Raw genomic sequence first — 12,429 nt, 5'->3', positions numbered from 1 at the left:
TTAATCCGGGATAGTTGGAAAGCTTATATTCAGCTGTTTACATTCATAGTATCTTTATATATTATCAACAAGACTAAACAAAAATGATCTCAATAAATTGCAATAAATAAGAGATTTAGTTACTTGGCGTTAGAACTTAGAACCATTAATAGATATTCCAGGCGCTTTAAGAATAGTAATTAATTCTATAATTATATCAAATGTATTCATCCAATCCTTCAAGCAGCATTTGATCCAAGGAGATAAACAATCCAAAATGAGACACAAGAAAAATTCATCTTTTTTCAAAGAATTAAACTTAGCCTGTACAGGGATCGAACCTGTGACCTTGGCGTTATTAGCACCACGCTCTAACCAAGTGAGCTAACAGGCCAATTTGCACATCTTCTGGAGGACCAGCACAGGAAGCAGTGCTAATGATAGTTCAACCGGGAGATTTGGAAAGCTTAATTTCAGCTGTTTAATATGAATTAACTTTCATATTATCAACATGAAGAAACTAATATGACTTCAAAAAAATTGCAATACAAAAGAGATTTCCATACTTAGTGTTAGAATTTTGAACCAGTAACGTTTTTTCCACGTGGTTTAGCAATAAATAAATATTCATCACCTATATTCAATTGATTCATCTAATCATTCTATCAGCTTCTGCGCAAAGGAAATATGGATGTAAACATGATACAGAAGAAAATACATCTATTTTCAACATTAAAGGAGCTTCAAATATTGGCTAGGAGACTGATTGAAATTATTTCCTTTGCGTTTTTAACTTCATGCTCTAACAGACTAAACTAATAGGCTCACTAAATATATAGAATACTTTTGAAGAATTAGCAGATGATGAAATGCTACTGATTCCATCCAATCCTTCAAGCAGTGTGTGATTCAAGAAGATTAACAGTCCAAAATGAGACACAAGAAAAATTCATCTTTGTTCAAACAATTGAACTTGGCCTGTACAGGGATCGAACCTGTGACCTTGGCGTTATTAGCACCACGCTCTAACCATCTGAGCTAACAGGCCATTTTGCACAGCTAGCTGGAGGTCCAGCATATGAAGAAGGGCAAATGATAGTTAACACAGGAGATTTGGAAAGCTTAATTTCAGCAGTTTACCATGAAGTTATTGTTATATATTATCAACATGAAGAAACTAATATGACTTAAAAAAAATTACAATACAAAAGAGATTTACATACTTAGTGTTAGAACTTAGAACCATTAAAAATATTTCCATGTGGTTAAGCAATAAATAAATATTCATCACCTATATTGAATTGATTCATCTAATCATTTTATCAGCTTCTCCTCAAAGGAAATATAGAGATAAACATGATACAGTAGAAAATACATCTATTTTCAACATTAAAGGAGCATCAAGTATTGGTTTGGAGACTGATTGAAAGTATGTCCTTGTCGTTTTTAACTTCATGCTCTAACAGACTAAACTAATAGAGTCACTAAATATATAGCATACTATTGAAGATGAAGCAGATGATGAAGTCCTACTGATTGTTAATCCGGGATAGTTGGAAAGCTTATATTCAGCTGTTTACATTCATAGTATCTTTATATATTATCAACAAGACTAAACAAAAATGATCTCAATAAATTGCTATAAATAAGAGATTTAGTTACTTGGCGTTAGAACTTAGAACCATTAATAGATATTCCAAGTGCTTTAAGAATAGTAATTAATTCTATAATTATATTAAATGTATTCATCCAGTCCTTCAAGCAGCGTTTGATCCAAGGAGATAAACAGTCCAAAATGAGACACAAGAAAAATTCATCTTTTTTCAAAGAATTAAACTTGGCCTGTACAGGGATCGAACCTGTGACCTTGGCGTTATTAGCACCACGCTCTAACCAACTGAGCTAAAAGGCCAATTTGCACATCTTCTGGAGGACCAGCACACGAAGCAGTGCTAATGATAGTTCAACCGGGAGATTTGGAAAGCTTAATTTCAGCTGTTTAATATGAATTAACTTTCATATTATCAACATGAAGAAACTAATATGACTTCAAAAAAATTGCAATACAAAAGAGATTTCCACACTTAGTGTTAGAATTTTGTACCACTAACGTTTTTTCCACGTGGTTTAGCAATAAATAAATATTCATCACCTATATTCAATTGATTCATCTAATCCTTCTATCAGCTTTTGCGCAAAGGAAATATAGAGGTAAACATGATACAGTAGAAAATACATCTATTTTCAACATTAAAGGAGCATCAAGTATTGGCTTGGAGACTGATTGAAAGTATGTCCTTGGCGTTTTTAACTTCATGCTCTAACAGACTAAACTAATAGAGTCACTAAATATATAGCATACTACTGAAGATGAAGCAGATGATGAAGTCCTACTGATTGTTAATCCGGGATAGTTGGAAAGCTTATATTCAGCTGTTTACATTCATAGTATCTTTATATATTATCAACAAGACTAAACAAAAATGATCTCAATAAATTGCAATAAATAAGAGATTTAGTTACTTGGCGTTAGAACTTAGAACCATTAATAGATATTCCAGGCGCTTTAAGAATAGTAATTAATTTTATAATTATATCAAATGTATTCATCCAAACCTTCAAGCAGCATTTGATCCAAGGAGATAAACAGTCCAAAATGAGACACAAGAAAAAATAATCTTTTTTCAAAGAATTAAACTTGGCCTGTACAGGAATCGAACCTGTGACCTTGTTGTTATTAGCACCATGCTCTAACCAACTGAGCTAACAGGCCAATTTGCACATCATCTGGAGGACCAGCACAGGAAGCAGTGCTAATGATAGTTCAACCGGGAGATTTGGAAAGCTTAATTTCAGCTGTTTAATATGAATTAACTTTCATATTATCAACATGAAGAAACTAATATGACTTCAAAAAAATTGCAATACAAAAGAGATTTCCATACTTAGTGTTAGAATTTTGAACCAGTAACGTTTTTTCCACGTGGTTTAGCAATAAATAAATATTCATCACCTATATTCAATTGATTCATCTAATCATTCTATCAGCTTCTGCGCAAAGGAAATATGGAGGTAAACATGATACAGAAGAAAATACATCTATTTTCAACATTAAAGGAGCTTCAAGTATTGGCTTGGAGACTGATTGAAATTATGTCCTTTGCGTTTTTAACTTCATGCTCTAACAGACTAAACTAATAGGCTCACTAAATATATAGAATACTTTTGAAGAATTAGCAGATGATGAAATGCTACTGATTCCATCCAATCCTTCAAGCAGTGTGTGATTCAAGAAGATTAACAGTCCAAAATGAGACACAAGAAAAATTCATCTTTGTTCAAACAATTGAACTTGGCCTGTACAGGGATCGAACCTGTGACCTTGGCGTTATTAGCACCACGCTCTAACCATCTGAGCTAACAGGCCATTTTGCACAGCTAGCTGGAGGTCCAGCATATGAAGAAGGGCAAATGATAGTTAACCCAGGAGATTTGGAAAGCTTAATTTCGGCAGTTTACCATGAAGTTATTGTTATATATTATCAACATGAAGAAACTAATATGACTTAAAAAAAATTACAATACAAAAGAGATTTACATACTTAGTGTTAGAACTTAGAACCATTAAAAATATTTCCATGTGGTTAAGCAATAAATAAATATTCATCACCTATATTGAATTGATTCATCTAATCATTTTATCAGCTTCTCCTCAAAGGAAATATAGAGATAAACATGATACAGTAGAAAATACATCTATTTTCAACATTAAAGGAGCATCAAGTATTGGTTTGGAGACTGATTGAAAGTATGTCCTTGTCGTTTTTAACTTCATGCTCTAACAGACTAAACTAATAGAGTCACTAAATATATAGCATACTATTGAAGATGAAGCAGATGATGAAGTCCTACTGTTGTTAATCCGGGATAGTTGGAAAGCTTATATTCAGCTGTTTACATTCAGAGTATCTTTATATATTATCAACAAGACTAAACAAAAATGATCTCAATAAATTGCAATAAATAAAAGATTTAGTTACTTGGCGTTAGAACTTAGAACCATTAATAGATATTCCAGGCGCTTTAAGAATAGTAATTAATTCTATAAATATATCAAATGTATTCATCCAATCCTTCAAGCAGCGTTTGATCCAAGGAGATAAACAGTCCAAAATGAGACACAAGAAATATTCATATTTTTTCAAAGAATTAAACTTGGCCTGTACAGGGATCGAACCTGTGACCTTGGCGTTATTAGCACCACGCTCTAACCAACTGAGCTAACAGTCCAATTTACACATTTTCTGGAGGACCAGCACAGGAAGCAGTGCTAATGATAGTTAAACCGGGAGATTTGGAAAGCTTAATTTCAGCTGTTTAATATGAATTAAATTTCATATTATCAACATGAAGAAACTAATATGACTTCAAAAAAATTGCAATACAAAAGAGATTTCCATACTTAGTGTTAGAATTTTGAACCAGTAACGTTTTTTCCACGTGGTTTAGCAATAAATAAATATTCATCACCTATATTCAATTGATTCATCTAATCATTCTATCAGCTTCTGCGCAGAGGAAATATGGATGTAAACATGATACAGAAGAAAATACATCTATTTTCAACATTAAAGGAGCTTCAAATATTGGCTAGGAGACTGATTGAAATTATTTCCTTTGCGTTTTTAACTTCATGCTCTAACAGACTAAACTAATAGGCTCACTAAATATATAGAATACTTTTGAAGAATTAGCAGATGATGAAATGCTACTGATTCTATCCAATCCTTCAAGCAGTGTGTGATTCAAGAAGATTAACAGTCCAAAATGAGACACAAGAAAAATTCATCTTTGTTCAATCAATTGAACTTGGCCTGTACAGGGATCGAACCTGTGACCTTGGCGTTATTAGCACCACGCTCTAACCATCTGAGCTAACAGGCCATTTTGCACAGCTAGTTGGAGGTCCAGCATATGAAGAAGGGCAAATGATAGTTAACCCAGGAGATTTGGAAAGCTTAATTTCAGCAGTTTACCATGAAGTTATTGTTATATATTATCAACATGAAGAAACTAATATGACTTAAAAAAAATTACAATACAAAAGAGATTTACATACTTAGTGTTAGAACTTAGAACCATTAAAAATATTTCCATGTGGTTAAGCAATAAATAAATATTCATCACCTATATTGAATTGATTCATCTAATCATTTTATCAGCTTCTCCTCAAAGGAAATATAGAGATAAACATGATACAGTAGAAAATACATCTATTTTCAACATTAAAGGAGCATTAAGTATTGGTTTGGAGACTGATTGAAAGTATGTCCTTGTCGTTTTTAACTTCATGCTCTAACAGACTAAACTAATAGAGTCACTAAATATATAGCATACTATTGAAGATGAAGCAGATGATGAAGTCCTACTGATTGTTAATCCGGGATAGTTGGAAAGCTTATATTCAGCTGTTTACATTCATAGTATCTTTATATATTATCAACAAGACTAAACAAAAATGATCTCAATAAATTGCTATAAATAAGAGATTTAGTTACTTGGCGTTAGAACTTAGAACCATTAATAGATATTCCAAGCGCTTTAAGAATAGTAATTAATTCTATAATTATATTAAATGTATTCATCCAGTCCTTCAAGCAGCGTTTGATCCAAGGAGATAAACAGTCCAAAATGAGACACAAGAAAAATTAATCTTTTTTCAAAGAATTAAACTTGGCCTGTACAGGGATTGAACCTGTGACCTTGGCGTTATTAGCACCACGCTCTAACCAACTGAGCTAAAAGGCCAATTTGCACATCTTCTGGAGGACCAGCACACGAAGCAGTGCTAATGATAGTTCAACCGGGAGATTTGGAAAGCTTAATTTCAGCTGTTTAATATGAATTAACTTTCATATTATCAACATGAAGAAACTAATATGACTTCAAAAAAATTGCAATACAAAAGAGATTTCCACACTTAGTGTTAGAATTTTGAACCAGTAACGTTTTTTCCACGTGGTTTAGCAATAAATAAATATTCATCACCTATATTCAATTGATTCATCTAATCATTCTATCAGCTTCTGCGCAAAGGAAATATGGATGTAAACATGATACAGAAGAAAATACATCTATTTTCAACATTAAAGGAGCTTCAAATATTGGCTAGGAGACTGATTGAAATTATGTCCTTTGCGTTTTTAACTTCATGCTCTAACAGACTAAACTAATAGGCTCACTAAATATATAGAATACTTTTGAAGAATTAGCAGATGATGAAATGCTACTGATTCCATCCAATCCTTCAAGCAGCGTGTGATTCAAGAAGATTAACAGTCCAAAATGAGACACAAGAAAAATTCATCTTTGTTCAAACAATTGAACTTGGCCTGTACAGGGATCGAACCTGTGACCTTGGCGTTATTAGCACCACGCTCTAACCATCTGAGCTAACAGGCCATTTTGCACAACTACCTGGAGGTCCAGCAAATGAAGAAGGGCAAATGATAGTTAACCCAGGAGATTTGGAAAACTTTATTTCAGCAGTTTACCATGAAGTTATTGTTATATATTATCAACATGAAGAAACTAATATGACTTAAAAAAAAATACAATACAAAAGAGATTTTCATACTTAGTGTTAGAACTTAGAACCATTAACGTTTTTTTCATGTGGTTAAGCAATAAATAAATATTCATCACCTATATTGAATTGATTCATCTAATCATTTTATCAGCTTCTCCTCAAAGGAAATATAGAGATAAACATGATACAGTAGAAAATACATCTATTTTCAACATTAAAGGAGCATCAAGTATTGGCTTGGAGACTGATTGAAAGTATGTCCTTGGCGTTTTTAACTTCATGCTCTAACAGACTAAACTAATAGAGTCACTAAATATATAGCATACTATTGAAGATGAAGCAGATGATGAAGTCCTACTGATTGTTAATCAGGGATAGTTGGAAAGCTTATATTCAGCTGTTTACATTCATAGTATCTTTATATATTATCAACAAGACTAAACAAAAATGATCTCAATAAATTGCAATAAATAAAAGATTTAGTTACTTGGCGTTAGAACTTAGAACCATTAATAGATATTCCAGGCGCTTTAAGAATAGTAATTAATTCTATAAATATATCAAATGTATTCATCCAATCCTTCAAGCAGCGTTTGATCCAAGGAGATAAACAGTCCAAAATGAGACACAAGAAATATTCATCTTTTTTCAAAGAATTAAACTTGGCCTGTACAGGGATCGAACCTGTGACCTTGGCGTTATTAGCACCACGCTCTAACCAACTGAGCTAACAGGCCAATTTGCACATCTTCTGGAGGACCAGCACAGGAAGCAGTGCTAATGATAGTTCAACCGGGAGATTTGGAAAGCTTAATTTCAGCTGTTTAATATGAATTACCTTTCATATTATCAACATGAAGAAACTAATATGACTTCAAAAAAATTGCAATACAAAAGAGATTTCCATACTTAGTGTTAGAATTTTGAACCAGTAACGTTTTTTCCACGTGGTTTAGCAATAAATAAATATTCATCACCTATATTCAATTGATTCATCTAATCATTCTATCAGCTTCTGCGCAAAGGAAATATGGAGGTAAACATGATACAGAAGAAAATACATCTATTTTCAACATTAAAGGAGCATCAAGTATTGGCTTGGAGACTGATTGAAATTATGTCCTTTGCGTTTTTAACTTCATGCTCTAACAGACTAAACTAATAGGCTCACTAAATATATAGAATACTTTTGAAGAATTTGCAGATGATGAAATGCTACTGATTCCATCCAATCCTTCAAGCAGCGTGTGATTCACGGAGATAAACAGTCCAAAATGAGACACAAGAAAAAATCATCTTTGTTCAAACAATTAAACTTGGCCTGTACAGGGATCGAACCTGTGACCTTGGCGTTATTAGCACCACGCTCTAACCATCTGAGCTAACAGGCCATTTTGCACAGCTAGCTGGAGGTCCAGCATATGAAGAAGGGCAAATGATAGTTAACCCAGGAGATTTGGAAAGCTTAATTTCAGCAGTTTACCATGAAGTTATTGTTATATATTATCAACATGAAGAAACTAATATGACTTAAAAAAAATTACAATACAAAAGAGATTTACATACTTAGTGTTAGAACTTAGAACCATTAACGTTTTTTTCATGTGGTTAAGCAATAAATAAATATTCATCACCTATATTGAATTGATTCATCTAATCATTTTATCAGCTTCTCCTCAAAGGAAATATAGAGATAAACATGATACAGTAGAAAATACATCTATTTTCAACATTAAAGGAGCATCAAGTATTGGCTTGGAGACTGATTGAAAGTATGTCCTTGGCGTTTTTAACTTCATGCTCTAACAGACTAAACTAATAGAGTCACTAAATATATAGCATACTATTGAAGATGAAGCAGATGATGAAGTCCTACTGATTGTTAATCAGGGATAGTTGGAAAGCTTATATTCAGCTGTTTACATTCATAGTATCTTTATATATTATCAACAAGACTAAACAAAAATGATCTCAATAAATTGCAATAAATAAAAGATTTAGTTACTTGGCGTTAGAACTTAGAACCATTAATAGATATTCCAGGCGCTTTAAGAATAGTAATTAATTCTATAAATATATCAAATGTATTCATCCAATCCTTCAAGCAGCGTTTGATCCAAGGAGATAAACAGTCCAAAATGAGACACAAGAAATATTCATCTTTTTTCAAAGAATTAAACTTGGCCTGTACAGGGATCGAACCTGTGACCTTGGCATTATTAGCACCACGCTCTAACCAACTGAGCTAACAGGCCAATTTGCACATCTTCTGGAGGACCAGCACAGGAAGCAGTGCTAATGATAGTTCAACCGGGAGATTTGGAAAGCTTAATTTCAGCTGTTTAATATGAATTACCTTTCATATTATCAACATGAAGAAACTAATATGACTTCAAAAAAATTGCAATACAAAAGAGATTTCCATACTTAGTGTTAGAATTTTGAACCAGTAACGTTTTTTCCACGTGGTTTAGCAATAAATAAATATTCATCACCTATATTCAATTGATTCATCTAATCATTCTATCAGCTTCTGCGCAAAGGAAATATGGAGGTAAACATGATACAGAAGAAAATACATCTATTTTCAACATTAAAGGAGCATCAAGTATTGGCTTGGAGACTGATTGAAATTATGTCCTTTGCGTTTTTAACTTCATGCTCTAACAGACTAAACTAATAGGCTCACTAAATATATAGAATACTTTTGAAGAATTTGCAGATGATGAAATGCTACTGATTCCATCCAATCCTTCAAGCAGCGTGTGATTCACGGAGATAAACAGTCCAAAATGAGACACAAGAAAAAATCATCTTTGTTCAAACAATTAAACTTGGCCTGTACAGGGATCGAACCTGTGACCTTGGCGTTATTAGCACCACGCTCTAACCATCTGAGCTAACAGGCCATTTTGCACAGCTAGCTGGAGGTCCAGCATATGAAGAAGGGCAAATGATAGTTAACCCAGGAGATTTGGAAAGCTTAATTTCAGCAGTTTACCATGAAGTTATTGTTATATATTATCAACATGAAGAAACTAATATGACTTAAAAAAAATTACAATACAAAAGAGATTTACATACTTAGTGTTAGAACTTAGAACCATTAACGTTTTTTTCATGTGGTTAAGCAATAAATAAATATTCATCACCTATATTGAATTGATTCATCTAATCATTTTATCAGCTTCTCCTCAAAGGAAATATAGAGATAAACATGATACAGTAGAAAATACATCTATTTTCAACATTAAAGGAGCATCAAGTATTGGCTTGGAGACTGATTGAAAGTATGTCCTTGGCGTTTTTAACTTCATGCTCTAACAGACTAAACTAATAGAGTCACTAAATATATAGCATACTATTGAAGATGAAGCAGATGATGAAGTCCTACTGATTGTTAATCCGGGATAGTCGGAAAGCTTATATTCAGCTGTTTACATTCATAGTATCTTTATATATTATCAACAAGACTAAACAAAAATGATCTCAATAAATTGCAATAAATAAAAGATTTAGTTACTTGGCGTTAGAACTTAGAACCATTAATAGATATTCCAGGCGCTTTAAGAATAGTAATTAATTCTATAAATATATCAAATGTATTCATCCAATCCTTCAAGCAGCGTTTGATCCAAGGAGATAAACAGTCCAAAATGAGACACAAGAAATATTCATCTTTTTTCAAAGAATTAAACTTGGCCTGTACAGGGATCGAACCTGTGACCTTGGCGTTATTAGCACCACGCTCTAACCAACTGAGCTAACAGGCCAATTTGCACATCTTCTGGAGGACCAGCACAGGAAGCAGTGCTAATGATAGTTCAACCGGGAGATTTGGAAAGCTTAATTTCAGCTGTTTAATATGAATTAACTTTCATATTATCAACATGAAGAAACTAATATGACTTCAAAAAAATTGCAATACAAAAGAGATTTCCATACTTAGTGTTAGAATTTTGAACCAGTAACGTTTTTTCCACGTGGTTTAGCAATAAATAAATATTCATCACCTATATTCAATTGATTCATCTAATCATTCTATCAGCTTCTGCGCAAAGGAAATATGGAGGTAAACATGATACAGAAGAAAATACATCTATTTTCAACATTAAAGGAGCATCAAGTATTGGCTTGGAGACTGATTGAAATTATGTCCTTTGCGTTTTTAACTTCATGCTCTAACAGACTAAACTAATAGGCTCACTAAATATATAGAATACTTTTGAAGAATTTGCAGATGATGAAATGCTACTGATTCCATCCAATCCTTCAAGCAGCGTGTGATTCAAGGAGATAAACAGTCCAAAATGAGACACAAGAAAAATTCATCTTTGTTCAAACAATTAAACTTGGCCTGTACAGGGATCGAACCTGTGACCTTGGCGTTATTAGCACCACGCTCTAACCATCTGAGCTAACAGGCAATTTTGCACAACTACCTGGATGTCCAGCAAATGAAGAAGGGCAAATGATAGTTAACCCAGGAGATTTGGAAAGCTTAATTTCAGCAGTTTACCATGAAGTTATTGTTATATATTATCAACATGAAGAAACTAATATGACTTAAAAAAATTACAATACAAAAGAGATTTACATACTTAGTGTTAGAACTTAGAACCATTAACATTTTTTCCATGTGGTTAAGCAATAAATAAATATTCATCACCTATATTGAATTGATTCATCTAATCATTTTATCAGCTTCTCCTCAAAGGAAATATAGAGATAAACATGATACAGTAGAAAATACATCTATTTTCAACATTAAAGGAGCATCAAGTATTGGCTTGGAGACTGATTGAAAGTATGTCCTTGGCGTTTTTAACTTCATGCTCTAACAGACTAAACTAATAGAGTCACTAAATATATAGCATACTATTGAAGATGAAGCAGATGATGAAGTCCTACTGATTGTTAATCCGGGATAGTCGGAAAGCTTATATTCAGCTGTTTACATTCATAGTATCTTTATATATTATCAACTAGACTAAACAAAAATGATCTCAATAAATTGCTATAAATAAGAGATTTAGTTACTTGGCGTTAGAACTTAGAATCATTAATAGATATTCCAAGCGCTTTAAGAATAGTAATTAATTCTATAATTATATTAAATGTATTCATCCAGTCCTTCAAGCAGCGTTTGATCCAAGGAGATAAACAGTCCAAAATGAGACACAAGAAAAATTAATCTTTTTTCAAAGAATTAAACTTGGCCTGTACAGGGATCGAACCTGTGACCTTGGCGTTATTAGCACCACGCTCTAACCAACTGAGCTATAAGGCCAATTTGCACATCTTCTGGAGGACCAGCACACGAAGCAGTGCTAATGATAGTTCAACCGGGAGATTTGGAAAGCTTAATTTCAGCTGTTTAATATGAATTAACTTTCATATTATCAACATGAAGAAACTAATATGACTTCAAAAAAATTGCAATACAAAAGAGATTTCAACACTTAGTGTTAGAATTTTGAACCACTAACGTTTTTTCCACGTGGTTTAGCAATAAATAAATATTCATCACCTATATTCAATTGATTCATCTAATCATTCTATCAGCTTCTGCGCAAAGGAAATATAGAGGTAAACATGATACAGAGAAAATACATCTATTTTCAACATTAAAGGAGAATCAACTATTGGCTTGGAGACTGATTGAAATTATGTCCTTTGCGTTTTTAACTTCATGCTCTAACAGACTAAACTAATAGGCTCACTAAATATATAGAATACTTTTGAAGAATTAGCAGATGATGAAATGCTACTGATTCCATCCAATCCTTCAAGCAGCGTGTGATTCAAGGAGATAAACAGTCCAAAATGAGACACTAGAAAAATGAATCTTTTTTCAAACA

General features: G+C 32.8%; 11 non-coding genes across 11 annotated transcripts; all 11 read right to left on the bottom strand.

The window, feature by feature from the left end:
* Positions 1 to 953: 953 nt before the first annotated feature.
* On the bottom strand, positions 954 to 1,027 carry TRNAI-AAU (transfer RNA isoleucine (anticodon AAU)). Its single transcript has one exon. It is a non-coding gene; the product is annotated as a tRNA-Ile (tRNA).
* A 790-nt stretch (positions 1,028 to 1,817) lies between these two features.
* On the bottom strand, positions 1,818 to 1,891 carry TRNAI-AAU (transfer RNA isoleucine (anticodon AAU)). Its single transcript has one exon. It is a non-coding gene; the product is annotated as a tRNA-Ile (tRNA).
* A 1,441-nt stretch (positions 1,892 to 3,332) lies between these two features.
* Positions 3,333 to 3,406, bottom strand: TRNAI-AAU (transfer RNA isoleucine (anticodon AAU)). The gene has a single exon. It is a non-coding gene; the product is annotated as a tRNA-Ile (tRNA).
* A 789-nt stretch (positions 3,407 to 4,195) lies between these two features.
* TRNAI-AAU (transfer RNA isoleucine (anticodon AAU)) lies at positions 4,196 to 4,269 on the bottom strand. The gene has a single exon. It is a non-coding gene; the product is annotated as a tRNA-Ile (tRNA).
* A 580-nt stretch (positions 4,270 to 4,849) lies between these two features.
* TRNAI-AAU (transfer RNA isoleucine (anticodon AAU)) lies at positions 4,850 to 4,923 on the bottom strand. Its single transcript has one exon. It is a non-coding gene; the product is annotated as a tRNA-Ile (tRNA).
* Positions 4,924 to 6,367: 1,444 nt separating this feature from the next.
* Positions 6,368 to 6,441, bottom strand: TRNAI-AAU (transfer RNA isoleucine (anticodon AAU)). The gene has a single exon. It is a non-coding gene; the product is annotated as a tRNA-Ile (tRNA).
* A 790-nt stretch (positions 6,442 to 7,231) lies between these two features.
* TRNAI-AAU (transfer RNA isoleucine (anticodon AAU)) lies at positions 7,232 to 7,305 on the bottom strand. The gene has a single exon. It is a non-coding gene; the product is annotated as a tRNA-Ile (tRNA).
* A 580-nt stretch (positions 7,306 to 7,885) lies between these two features.
* TRNAI-AAU (transfer RNA isoleucine (anticodon AAU)) lies at positions 7,886 to 7,959 on the bottom strand. The gene has a single exon. It is a non-coding gene; the product is annotated as a tRNA-Ile (tRNA).
* Positions 7,960 to 8,749: 790 nt separating this feature from the next.
* Positions 8,750 to 8,823, bottom strand: TRNAI-AAU (transfer RNA isoleucine (anticodon AAU)). Its single transcript has one exon. It is a non-coding gene; the product is annotated as a tRNA-Ile (tRNA).
* A 580-nt stretch (positions 8,824 to 9,403) lies between these two features.
* On the bottom strand, positions 9,404 to 9,477 carry TRNAI-AAU (transfer RNA isoleucine (anticodon AAU)). Its single transcript has one exon. It is a non-coding gene; the product is annotated as a tRNA-Ile (tRNA).
* Positions 9,478 to 10,267: 790 nt separating this feature from the next.
* On the bottom strand, positions 10,268 to 10,341 carry TRNAI-AAU (transfer RNA isoleucine (anticodon AAU)). Its single transcript has one exon. It is a non-coding gene; the product is annotated as a tRNA-Ile (tRNA).
* Between the last annotated feature and the right edge of the window lie 2,088 nt (positions 10,342 to 12,429).

This window comes from Lissotriton helveticus, chromosome 4_1 (genome assembly GCF_964261635.1).
Source record: "Lissotriton helveticus chromosome 4_1, aLisHel1.1, whole genome shotgun sequence".
NCBI lineage: Eukaryota > Metazoa > Chordata > Amphibia > Caudata > Salamandridae > Lissotriton > Lissotriton helveticus.
The sequence above is the reverse complement of the archived record's forward strand: the minus strand, read 5'-3'. Positions and strand labels throughout refer to the sequence as shown.